Genomic DNA, 13,629 nt, shown 5'->3' with positions numbered 1-13,629 from the left:
TCCCTCTCTCCCGCCCCCCGCCCCAAACGAGCCCCCCACGCACAACCCCAGTCCCTGGGACGAGCCTTCTGTCGGGTCTCCCCACCTTTAGCTGGGGGAGGGGGACAGGTTGGGGGGCGGGGAGCATGCAGGGCACGAAGTGAAAGTCTTTGCCTCCCCTGCGCGGTCCTTCCTCCCCAACACGCCAGCTCCCTTCTATCCTGACCACGGAGTCCTCCACCACCCCCTTTTCTCAATCGCAGCTGCCTGGTCAGCACCACATCTTGCGAGCATTCTGAGCCCCAACTTTGCAATAAGATGGTAAAAGATGGAAATCCTGAAAGCTGCGAGTTTGGTTTGGGTTTTTTGTTTTTTTAGTGCAATGAATGGGGAGTAGTTCTTTGAGCACCCATTTATTCACATCTTCTCTTCCTCTGGACTGCCTCCCTGCCCTCCCCTCCCCCCCCCAAATCTGGATGCCTGTCTGCTGGAAAAGGCGCGATTACCTCTCTTCCTCTTCTGCCCAAGTCCAGGCGCTAAGACCTAATATTCTTTTCAGCCACACACATACCACACTAAGTCTTCTTGATGTTCTTGCATTCCCCCGTTCCTCTGGACACTTCTTGCCATAACCCCATTTCTCAGACAAAGGCTTAGGAGGGAAAAAGAAGCAAACTGTTTCCTGTGTTTGCCATTTTAATTCTGTCCATCCCCACAGACCCAAGCCCTTTCCCTGATGCTTCTTGTGCCAGTGTCTTGAACCTTCAGAATGAAAGGGGGGAAAAAATCTCCTGGGTAGCTTGATGGAGTTTCTTTATAAATCTGCATTGTTGCTTCTGGTTTATGGCCATGAAGAAAATACCAGCCCCCACCCAAAATGCACCGCAGCCAAGTCGGCTAAAGGCGATGAGTGTTGGAGTCAGTAGGGGGCGCATTCCCTGCACTGGGTAAGGCTGCAGAGGGGGGAAGGGCCCCAGAGCTAGAACAGGATGTGCTTCACAGCGCCTTCTACAGACCATGGGAAAATGGACCCAGCAAGACACTCTGACACTTAGTTGGTGAGCTGACAGCAACATGGTGAAGGATCAAGTGAGTCAAGAGCAGTGATTTTATTTCTTTTAAAGTATCCACCCTGCACTTTAGAAGTTTTCTCTTTTGACTTTTTCAAAGTGTTGACCCTTAAGCAATCCACATTTGTTCTTGACGAATCACCTTGGCACATCCTTGGTACACAGATTCCCCCTTCTCTGGAATTCTTCCGCCTTAAGCTTTGAATGTGTCACCATATCTTTCCAAGGTCAGATGGTAAAGGGAAAAATTCAAAACCTGAGAGTAGCAGGTTTGGGGGAGTATTGTTGATTTCATTCCTTCTTCATGGCCCCATGTCTTTTCAACTCTTTGAGAGTTCAAAATCCTTGAGGGATGTTAGATTTTAGTGGGGGAGTAATTTTCTTAAGCGTGTAGATGGGTGTCATGATTTGCAAAGCCTTGTTGGTAAACATCAAGACCATGTTGAGTTCTCCGCTGTTAAACTCAACCGAGTTGATTGTAAACTTTCCCTTCTTTCCAACCTTGGACTTGAAATTGCCATTCGTTATCCCAGTAGCCAACCGCCTTTGCAAAAGCATTGACATCAGTCTTCTGTGAGCACCCACCTTCTTAGGGTGAGTTGATTTCTGTAGATTTTACTCCTCTTGTTATTTCCATAGGTGTGAGATGCACAATGCGAAACCTAGGCCCCAGCTTTTGCACCATGATGCACAGGGTTGTACTTTTTGTACTGAACTGATAGGTGGCCTAGTGGTTATGCCCTGTACTACCATTTTGAGGATCTGGACTCCGTTCCTGCCTTGCTCTTTGGACCACATTGTCAATTCACACCGGTGGGTATATTCATTTTGGAGGGTGGGAACTGCAGCAACAGGGAAGCCAGAGATTTCTTCCTCTTTGGTCACCACCAAAACCAACACTTCCAAAATTTCAGTCTAGCCACATTCCTCAAGGAACTGGTTAGAGCTGGTTGCTGCTGTGGGTTCTGAACAGAGAAATGACTTGTGGCTTGTTTAAGAGAAAATTTTAAAGTTGCTAATATTGTTTTAATGATTTGCATTCTGCACTCTTTGTGTATGAAGTACCTTAAGTATTTGATTACTGTTATTTTGATGACCCAATCTCAAGAGTTGCTAAGCTTTTAGAAACCATAAAGATTCTCTGATCAGAACAGGTGTTTCCATGAACATGTACTTGCTACCAAAGATTGACAATGTTTATTGACACTCAGGGGTACTTTTAAGACCTTGATGCATGTATTTTATAAAGATTCACCAAGATAAATCTTTGGGAAAATAAATGTTGTAGTTTTTGAAACATAGTTAACCAGTTGATGCTTAAGGAAGAATTTTCATTGGACATTTGCTACCAAGTAACATTTTGGTGAGTGAAAAGGAGGCAGCTTGGTTCAGGTATTCCATTAGAGACTTAACTATAATTGCTTTTACAATTTGTTTAGTAATTAGAAGAATCAGATATATAATCTAAATGGGTATTACTTGTAATTTTTAAATACTGTTTAGTATTTGCTAAGTAGATAAAATTTTGATCTGAATTTGTGTTTGATATAGAGTTGTACAACTTTTTAAATGACTAATTTGAATAAAGTTCTTTGAGGGTTATGTTGGAGGCTAAGTTTGTGAAGGTGTTTTTGTTTGATTTAGTAAATTACACATAAGATACAATGTTAACTGATGTCCTTAGTGGTAATAGCCATTTTCCCCCTACAGGAAAACTTGCTGTGAGCTCTTAAAAAGCATAAATTCTGCAATTTCAAAGGTTTCCTGATTTTGGCGTTCAAAAAAAAAGGTGAAACAGTTGGCCTTGAAGGGCTGAAATTTAGGTAAACTGTGAGGGTTTATTAAAAAGCCTCAATTAACTAGAGGGTGGGGAATGGGTATTCTATTTAATTGAACTTTAAGTAGATACTCCTTTGTAGTTGGCCCTTTTTGAAAATTTCCTAGTAACACTGCCTTACTAGAGACTGCTATACTTTGAACTAACTAAATCTTTGGTTTTTGGTTCTTATAGTCTCTATGTAGGAAATAGAAGAAGTTGGACTGTGAATCTCTAAAGATGCTTGGTCCTGCTTATTCTGAAAGTCATTGGTTTTAAACATACCCGTTATGAATTTGTTTTACTTCAGTTTGTCTTTTTTCCCTTAAACCGGAGTGCAGGGAAAGTTATAATGCTATTTATATTAAAAATAAAATGTCACCATGTTGAATAGACTAAATGTCAAGTAAGTTGTAGATTATTGTTATTTTGATGACCCAGTCTCAAGAGTTGCTAAGCTTCTAAAAACCTGAAACATTCTCTGATCAGAACAAACCTTTCCATGGATGTGTACTTATTTGCAAATAATCAATAGGCTTTATCAAATAAAAATGGCTTTTGATTTTTATTAGTGACATACACTCCTACATGTCTTTATTATTTAATTTGCTTGCTAGAACTATAATTATATTAGGTGCATTATATATTGAAGTGTAACTACTGGTAAGTTTTAGAAAATATTAAAAGTACTTTTTAGTATTATGAAATTTTAAGTAGCAATCTGGTGGTTAATGTACACATTCTGACTGCACATTTAATTGTGAAAAAGACAGTTTAATAAGGAAGATAGGACTGTTCTGTTATAAAGGAGCAAGTAGGGATCCCTCCTTGGGTAGGGAAAAAATAAAAGGAAAACTTGAGAATTTATTCTGAAAGTAGTATTTTTTCTTTTCAGAACCTTGCATAAATAACAAATTGCATAAGCTGTCATAGACCTTGGCAGATTGGTTTTCTTAATAGATGGGTGGAGATACATATATACACATATGATAGTTTTTTTAGTGTTGAAGTGATATATACATCTAAAATACAAATAAAAGGTCCAAATACCAGAAGTAGTTTAAAAAACAATACATTTAAGCGCATGGGGAAAAAAATCAATTAAATGGTCAGGGTTTTTTTTTGTTTTTTTAATCTGAACTTTAGATAAACATTTTTTTTTAATGTGAAAATACAAAAAAAAAATCTTATTTTATAAGATTAGAACCTAATTCATAGCTTACATCAAGGTGCCCAAGTACTGTTGTGTAATAAACTACTTGTTCAACCTAGGCTTCAAAAGGACTTTCACTTTTAAAAAATGTCATCAAGTCTGTTATATCGTCCAGAAGGTGAAATATTTTCCATGAGAGTGTAATTTTCATTTATTTGCCTAAGAGGCATGAACATTAAGAGAAATGTTACTATGTGTTAGTTATAGTTAAATTCACAGACCTTGATGTGTTGCTAGCATCACGTAAACTTACAAAGATTTTCCTCCCCTAGTTCTATAAGAACTTGTGGTGTTAAGTCTGGAGCAAATGCCAGATTTTGCTGATGTGCATCTCTGTTAGTTACACATTTTATGTTGTTGGTTTGGAAACTTGGTGTTTGAAACTGGTATGACATGCCAAACCCCACACTAATTAAGTGAATTGATATTTTGAATGTAGAGGCTGTTTCTTGTTTATACATTGGCACCTTCCACCTTGATTGCTAAGACACTTTATAAGAGCAGCCACCCGTGTTTTGCCCAGCATGAGTGGCCACAGCTCCATGTGACTCTGTATTTTTTGTTTGCCTGATTCAGTTCATTGGAACCTGAGGGGATGGGTGATTGGGTTCCCTCAGTCTCTTACGGTCTCAGTGCCCCTTATACTTTTGTTTTGATCACAACCTGTCTTTGATAATCTGCCAGTTGAGGGGTCGCTGGGAATGAGAGTTCATCCTCTGCTTCACTGGAAGGGAAAGGCTCTCTACATACTAGCAGGCTTCTCAAATTGGGAGATACATATATATCTCTCTCAACTTGATTGTGTGGGGATATGTTTGTATACAGGAAGTCACAGGTAAAATGTGAGCCAACTATGTAAAGTGAGTTTTGATGAGGGGGTGCACATTTTTGTTCTAATAAGTGTAAAATACAGAATTCCTTTCACTGTTACAGTCCTTGGTTACAGTTTCTCTCCATGTATGTGTTCCTGTCCTCTGTCTTAAGTGTAGTCACAGGCCTCCTTGGTTTTATTGATCCCTAGCTTAGTTCCAAGACAGCAGCTAGAGAAATACTGATATTTCAAGAATTTTACCAGTGTTCCAGAAATAAAGGCTTGAAAATTAAGGAGAAGAACATAAAAGACTGAACAGAATTACCAGGGTAAGATAGCCTTGAACATGTGCCACAGTTTAAGACTGAGTTGTAGCTAAAAAACATGCGTGGAATCTGTAAGAGATTCCTACATGGACCATCTCTTAGAATTAAAAACAAATCCTTCCACATCCTAATTCCTTCTCCAGTAAGGGTGTAGATTTGTAATTGAGTCTCTTAGCTTTCAGTTGTTTGTACGTCATTTCACATACGATTTGGTCGAAGCCTTTAATATTGGTGTCATTTTCTTAGCACTTTATAAACCATTCTCAATTCTCTCAGGACTGTCCTTGTTTCACAAGTAGGGAAATCAAGGCACTACGGTGTGCAGCAGTGAAGTGAGCTTTGGAACATGTCTGGCCTGGCTCCCAGGCCTGTGTTTGGAGCACAGGCTTTTATAGTGCCTCTGTGAGCTGTTTGGCTAATGAGGACCCATACAAGTGCTTCATAACTTCATAGTGATGTTTTGTGTTTGGATGTCAGCTAACACCCAAGGATTCCAAGTAGGCTGTGCAGTTAAAGCATCTAGCTACACTAGCTTCTTTATGGGTGAGAGTTGTGCTGGTGGTAGGTAGTTGAAGAAGTAGCAACTGTGTAAGGTTTGAAGTTGCCTGTATAAGGATCTAAAAAGAAAGTTTGTTTATAGTCTATTGCTTTTCCCAGTGTTTTGTTTTAGGGCAGTCTTGTGCCTTCTCTCCTCTGAGCAGTAATTTTTGCTTAGATAATTGCTGTCTTTTGCCCTTCTGCCTTTGCTTTTTCTGAACCCTCTATGCTCCCATTTAAGAGCTTACGGAAACTTGAGCTTCCCTTCAAAATTTGTAAGGCTTTCCTTTTCTGGTGGGAGCTGGCAACAATTGAGGACCTGTATGAGTGGTCTCTTGAAACCTAACGTATCTGAAGAAACCTCTTATCTAGTGGAAATGTGGGATTTATTAAAATTTTACATACTGTACGTTTTAAGTCAGAAATTAGGAATTCTTGCTCGGGTGAAAAAGATGAAGTGAGACTCGGGGTGTTCTAATGCAGGGAGTGCTTAAGAATCCTGGTTTGAGATCAGAAAAGTAAAACTGGTGGAAAGTGTAAGGATTGAGCCATCAAGTGGCAAAACCTGCTGTAAGAAGAATGCTTTTGCTAAGCCTTGACTGTAGGAGATAGCTTAGAAAAACGTGAGAAGGTAATTTAAGGAAATTATGTATTTTGTTATTCAAGAATAGTAAGAAAGACATTTCCCATTACTATGGGAAAATTGTTTTGACTAGTTTTGCTAGAGCATGGAAGACTTATTAAGGAATTGAAAATAACTTACTTTCTATCTTAGACTATTTAGATGTGCTTCTGGAATGCTTATAAATGAACATATCTGGATGTCCTCTTAGGCCTGCCTGTGAATTCATTTGATTTCCCTCTGTCACATCTTTTAAACCTGGTCCATTGACAGCAAGCAGTCCCGAGGCTGTGGAGTTCCCGTGTAGGCAGCGCGTGCTGGAGCCCCTCACCAGGGTGTGTCCCTGCCTTGCTGGGGGCCTGTTAAAATGGAGTAAATGTGGAAATGCTTCCCATCTCACACCCTCCCTGAAGCTAGATTGGGATGTAAGACATGTTCTCAATCATTTTCTCTTTTTTTCAAGCAGTGAGGTATAGTTCCCCATTTCAAATAAAATTTTATGTGAATTCTAGTATTTAAAATTGATAAAAGGTCAGCTTTTCTGTTGTCCATCAAATGTCATTTTTCCCTCCAGCTGTACATCTCTCAGTACACTCTGAGAAGTACACCCTGAAAGCTTTTGGTTCCATTAGAGTCCTCATGGTTACAGCTAGGCTTCTTGTGTGAAATCTGAATCCTCAAAAGGGACAGTTTCTAGTTACAGGCACTAGTTTTTGCCTGAAAGCCTTTTAACAGAGGAGTAACCCAAATTTTATAAGTACACGTGTATTTTATAAGCAAATTCTAGATCACACCTTTGTATTTCTAAGTCACCCAGGTTTGTTTTGGGTACTTGTGGATACTCTATTGCATAACTATTATAAGTGCCACAGAGCTTGTGAAGTTAATATGCTAACTCTTAACATGAATGACTCACAGTGATGTATAAAAACACTATTCTGTGTAAGTGTAAATGCACATTATAATGCATTCAGGAACATGTATGGCAACCACATCTGATTCTCAGTAATAACAATAGTCTGTGCTTTTTAAAAGACTATATCCTGATAAGAACTCATAATTTGCAGAGTTATTCTACCTTCTGATCTAGTTTAAGGTAATAACTGCTCCAAGCTTTAATTGGCTTCATCTTGCTTGATTCTTCTGACATTTGAACAGTGGAATGGTGTTACACTGGTTATGGCCTAGGAAACAGACCTCCAGAGGTTTAGTAACATTTTTAGAGTCACAAATCTTAGTAAGCCACAGAGCAAAGATTTAAACAGATCTTTAGATCTGTTGAGCTCCAGAGCTGTATTTTTCACTACATTGTACCATCTTTTCTAGCAGGGCAAAATTTTACTGTACTGTGTCACCCTACTTATTGTATTATAGGAGTTTAAAGGTATGAGGGGGAGAGATTTTTTTACATGTGACTGATAACGGAAGCTGAATTTTTGTCCATAAAACCAATATAGTCTTGCTGGAAAACAAATTTTTATGTCGCCTGTAGTTTTATGCTTCAACTTTTTACCTCTGTCCTTCTGCTATCACTTCTGTATCTTGTTATCTTTTTTTTTTTTTTTATAAGTGTTAGTCTTTTTTTTTTTTTTTTTTTAATTAGTTGGAGGCTAATTATACTTCACAACATTTCAGTGGGTTTTGTCATACATTGATATGAATCAGCCATAGATTTACACGTATTCCCCATCCCGTATCTTGTTATCTTAAACCTAAGGTTTTGGCTCTTTTGCAGACTGTCCAGATTGAGTAGATAGGTCTGCAGTGTGTGTGAGCTCCCTCAGATCTCAGAAGCTCAATGGAGCAGCCATGCAGTAAATGCAGGTTTTTCTCTGAACACAGTGGCCACAGTGCAATAGTTTCTTCCACCCTCTCATGACCACCCCTGCCGAAATGAACTGTCCCTCTTACAGAGCCTCAGAACATTTAATCTGTGACGCATCTGAACACATTTCTTCTTTCCGTATGTGTATGTATATGTGTGTGTATGCATATAGGGAGTCATCTCTGTAAGCCCTTTGTAGGCAGGGACTGTTCATTCTACGCTTACTGAGCGCGTGCCACGTGCCGGCCACTGACTGACATGTTAGAGATACGGCAGAGGAAAACATTAAAAATGTTTTAATGGACATGCTTTGCTTTGAATAGTGAGATGGCATCCTTGTCTTCTTGCCAATTTTAATTTTTCTGTTTAGCCTATCAGTTGAGATCAGGGAAATTGATCTCTGCTGAAAAATTATTCATAGTGATTATAATGTAAAGACATAAAGATCTTTTTATCAGTTATATGAATTATACTTTCAAGTCATGTTTTACTAAATCTCAAGGTCACCTGTGATGAGGATTTAAAATAAAACTTTTTAAGTCACAATGTGATTATAATTTTGGTGACTGATATTGTGGTGGACTAGGTTGTTTATTTCCCATTAGATTCTCGGTTTGCCACTAATGAACCACACCAACATTAAAGAGAACAATACTTGTTTAAACTGTTAAAAAAATTAAAATTTTCAGCATTCTGTTACCTTTGGAAAGGCTTCCTGTTTTGTTTTTCCTAGGACCTCTCTAATGCAGTTCTATCCTGTACAAAAGATAGCAAAGAAACTCACTGTCTTTTGAAAGATAAGGTGATTTGAAAGTTTAATACATGAAAATTATGTGAAAATAATTTCTGTACCGCTGCTACCTGCTGTAGAATCATTTCAATTTTTTGAAAAATTAAAAAATAATTGAACTTCTTATTAAAGTAACCCTGACTGGGTTAAACTGTTAGTTAAGGCAGAGTGAATTTGACAGTCTTTGACATTGACAAAAGTGATAACGTTCCTCTGTTCCTGACCTCTTGGAGTGAAGCAGTTTTGCCAGGAAAGTGAACTCTACTAAGATTTTTCTTTTTAGGTACTTAACAGCTTGGAGGCCGTTCATATATTACCAGAGAGACACTCGTTTAATATAGTCCAAAATAGTCTAGAAATTTGTAAAGGCCTTCAGAGTTCTTTTATTACATTCAGGACTTGCTCTAAAGGATCTACCCTGTTCAAAGGAAGCTTTAAACAGTCTTAACAGACATTTAGTAACAGCCTTATCTGCTCCTGTATTCGCTACTGTTTGTCTTGTATTTTCTGGTAGCCACTTTTTTTTTTTTACTTGAATTGTGGTAAAATATACGTGACATAAAATTAATGCATCACGTTAGCCAGCCACTTGTAAGTGTTCAGTTCTGTGCTGTTAAGTACACTCAGATCATTGTGCAGCAGTTACCACCGTCCATCTCCAGAACTTTTTTCACCTTGCAGAGTGCAAACTCTGTCCCCGTTAAACAGTAAATCCTCATTCTCCCCTCCCTGCCAGTCCTTGGCAGCCACCCTTCTACTTTCTATCTCTGTGAGTTTCACTACTCTTAGTGTCTCAAGTGAGTGGAATCATGTAATATTTGTCTTTTGTGACAGGTTTATTTTGCTTAGCGTAATATCTTTGAGGTTTTTCCATATTTCCAGTAGCTACTTTTTAAAAAATAAAAAGTGAAATTAATAATTTTCAATCTAGTATATCCAAAGTATTGTCATTTCAAAATGCAGTCTATTTTTAGAAGGTTATTTATGAGATACTTTGCATTTTTTTCATACTAAGCATTGGAAATATCAAATATATTTTATGCTTAAAAGCAAATCTAGATGGGTAAAGAAGATATATTAATTGCCCCAAAGTGCATGGAAAGATGCTCAACATCGCTAATCTTTAGGGAAGAGCAAATTTAAATTATAATGAAAGTAATAACCTCACACCCATTAAGATGCTTACTGTCAAAAAGAAAAACGAGTGTTGGTGAGGAGGTGAAGAAATTGAAACCTGTACACTTGGGAGTGTAAATGGCAGAGCCACAGGGTTACCATGTGATGTAGCAACAGTGTTTGAGAGAGCTGCTTGTACACCCATGTTCATGGCAGTGTTATTCACAGTAGCTGAAAGATAGAAAAAGTGTCCATCAATAGGTGAATGGATAAATGTCATGCATACATAGCATGGAATATTATTCAGCCTGAAAGGGAAAGGAAATCTGACATGATGCTACAGCTGGATAAACCTTACAGGCATTTATGCTAAGTAAAATAGGTAGTCACAGAAGGACAGGTATTTATGACTCCACTTATGTGAAGTACTTAGAGGAGGCAGAATCCTAGAGGCCAACAGAATGGTGGGTGCCAGGTGCATATGGGAGGGGAGAGATTGATGCAGATAGAGTTTCAGTTTTGCAAGGTGAAAGAGTTGTGGAGATGGATGGTGGTGATGTTAGGTGGAAGAAGTTTAAAGCATCTCAGTTCAGTTCATACTAGCCTCGTTTTAAGTGCATAGGAGCCATGTGTGGCTAGTATCTGCCATATTGGAACGCATAATTCTTTTTAATTTAGAAAATTTCCAAGCAGTGTGGGTTCTCTTGCTGTGTGAGTAAATGCTGAATGAAATACCTTGATTCCCTTCTTTTGTGTGTGTGTGTTTTTAAGAAAAATTTATGCGTACATAAAATCTGGAAGGATAAGTATACCCCAGTGTTTACTGTTGTCTTGTCTTTGTTTATCGCCTTATCTACGTTTTGTGATCTTATGCTAGGCTTGTTAACAGCTTAAAATATTTTTCATATTTCATACAGTTCACCCATTTAAAGTGTATGATTCAGTGTTTTCTAGTATATTCAGTTGTGCAGCCATCACCACAATTAACTTTAAAGCACTTCCTTCGCCCCACGAGGAACCTGGCTACTCAGTGCCCATTAGCAGGCACCTTCTATCCCCTCCTGCCCCCACAACTCTCTAACCTCAGGCAGCCTCAATCTCCTGTCTCTGAGATTTGCCTTTTCTAGGAACGTCATATAAATGGAATCATACAATAAGTGGCCTTTTGTGACTGACTGTTCATTTGGCATAATATTTTCAAAGTTCATCATATTGAGCATATATCAGTATTTCACTCCTTTTTATGGCTAAATCATGTCCCGTTGTATCGATAATACCACATTTTACTTAGCCATTTATCAGCTGATGGAGATTTGGGTTGATTTTCCTTCTTGGATATTATGAATAGTGCAGAGAACATGCATGTACAAGTTTTTGTCTAGGCATATGTTTTTATTTCTCAATTGCCTTTGTAACAGTAATGAGCAGAATTTGGCAGGGGAAAGGAACCTGAACTTTAGAAGATAGTTGAGAGCAAACTAGTCCCCTGTCTACCCTTGCCCTTTAGAAAAAGAAAAAAGATTGCCAAAGCCTCTGGTTTTTCTAGGCAGTTCTCAGAACATTCTTTGAGTATGATAATGGTTAACTGGTTCATTATCATAGGGGTGGCCTAGAATATACATCTGGCTTTTTTAAAGCTGTTGCTTTATTTAAGGATTCTAAGATTGTGATTCTCATTTTGCAAGATACTGCCATTACAACTTGAATAGAAAGCTGTCTCTCAGATGTGACCATCTAGTAACTCAGAATCCATAGTGATGTTTAAAGCGCTTTGGAGCAAGTGGTCTCAGTCAGAGCTGAGTTCATGTTTCACTTCTTTGAAGGTAATGGGACCATCTAACCTGAGATATATGTATGCATTCTTAATCTTATATCTCTGAGCTGGTGTGACTGAATTATTTATGGTTATTTCAACCTTGAGTATTAAAGTCTTGACACTTTCATATGTGTATATCATATGCATTGTTTACTTTTAATTAATGTCAGTGATCAGAGCTTCATCTGCATGGATAATAGGAAGAACGCTGCATCCCAGATCTTGAGATGACCTTGAGACCCAGCTCTGTGAGTGACACGCTTATTGCCTTTAAGCCAGTTGCTTTTCAGTTGCTACTCTGTAAAACAGGAAGAGTTTAGGTAAAACCCTAGATTCTTCCCAGTGATTCAAAGTGCTGCATTTTCATAATTGATTTTAGTTGAAATATGAGTCTCAGTCTTTTGTCCTTCTTAAGACCTGTATGTCCATGTCCCTTCAATGAGAAGATGCCTAAAGATTGTTGATAGTTATTTCTTTTCTAACCAGACATGTATTCAGAATAGAGTATCTTTTTCTAATCAGCTAATGCTGAAAAAGGTGGCACATAATGCCAAAATAAAAGAGGTTGTTTGTAGTCATGTGTGTAAAGTGGATCCAGCCAATACAAATGCACCTTTTAGGAGCATTAGTTTAAAAATCATATTGAGAACTAGAGAAGCATTGTCCCTCTTGGCCTGATCATGTCACGCCTGAAGTAACCATGTTTTAACAGGGCACCAAAGAGATTGACCGACTGGAGCCCCTTTGTTGGAGATTGGCCTAGGTGAAAACAGAAGGAATGGTGACAAGCACTGAGCATGATTAACTTGGAGAAGGGGACCTCTTGAGAGGGAAGGAGAAAGTGTCTTAAAAACTTGAACGGCTGTTAGGTAACTAAGTATTTAGACTTACGTGGCTGAACTGGGAGTTGTGGGCATTTCAGAGCCTTGTAGAGTGAACTTGTGAACAGAACTGTCCCAAGTGGGGCAGGCTGCCTGGCGGGGTTTGTGCTTCGCTCACACTGAGCAGTCAGGCAGCCAGTCTCTTAGAGCAGAGCTGTCTGTGGAAGAGGCACATACTGTTTATAGAAAGGGGACAAAAGTATCCCTGTGATAAAACAGTTTTGTACAGGAATCCGTACTAGAGAATACAGTCATTTTGCCTTGCATAAATACAGTCCACCTACCACTTAATTATAAGGGATTTAATAACTGATTTGGTTAAAAACTTGAAAACCTTTTTTTTCCTGAAGTGGAGGCAGTTTCATGTTTGTCACTTCACTTGATTAATTTATTATCAAACTGAAAGAATAGTGAAAAAAATTCAGTTAGTAGTTAAGAACAGAAGAAAAATTAGTTACATTTCCTCCTTGTTTCTTGTCTTTATTAACAGTGTCCTAATATGATTATCCTAAGCAACATAATTGATGTTCAGTATTTAAATTTACCTTTGGTGCAAGTGTATCTTCATTGGCAAAGTAGTTTCTTTTTCTAATCCCTCTGGGCTTTCCAAATTCTTCAACACTACTGAGCATTTCTGGTGCGAAGGAAGACTAAACTTACTTTTGCGCTGCACAGTTTTATCCACTAATCCAGAGTAGCATTCTCTTCCTGGATAGTCAGTTACTTGTTTTGTGGTGTTTGGGATTTGAGGAAGAGAGGAAAAGGAGGAGACCCAGCTGCCTTTTATGTGAAGAGCCTGTGGCATCTGGAAGGTCTTTTGCCCACGG

The 13,629-nt window shown here is 38.5% G+C and overlaps 1 protein-coding gene across 9 annotated transcripts in view; it reads left to right on the top strand.

Moving 5' to 3' along the window:
- ADNP (activity dependent neuroprotector homeobox) overlaps window positions 1-13,629 on the top strand; it is a 36,374-nt gene that overhangs the window by 5,707 nt on the left and 17,038 nt on the right. The window contains exons 1-3 of one of the 9 annotated variants that reach the window (XM_061127500.1): window positions 166-1,862; window positions 12,092-12,169; window positions 12,634-12,790. The exons of 2 other annotated variants lie outside the window; for them this stretch is intronic. The gene's annotated coding sequence lies outside the window, so the exon portion shown is untranslated. Of the gene's footprint in view, window positions 1-164; window positions 1,863-2,759; window positions 2,873-11,912; window positions 11,929-12,091; window positions 12,170-12,257; window positions 12,791-13,629 lie in introns of those variants that run through there. 6 more of the 9 variants (XM_061127498.1, XM_061127502.1, XM_061127503.1 and 3 more) reach the window with 6 other exon arrangements.

The sequence above is a fragment of the Dama dama genome, chromosome 23 (genome assembly GCF_033118175.1).
Source record: "Dama dama isolate Ldn47 chromosome 23, ASM3311817v1, whole genome shotgun sequence".
In the NCBI taxonomy this organism is placed as follows: Eukaryota; Metazoa; Chordata; class Mammalia; order Artiodactyla; family Cervidae; genus Dama; species Dama dama.
This window is presented reverse-complemented; position numbering and strand designations above follow the sequence as displayed.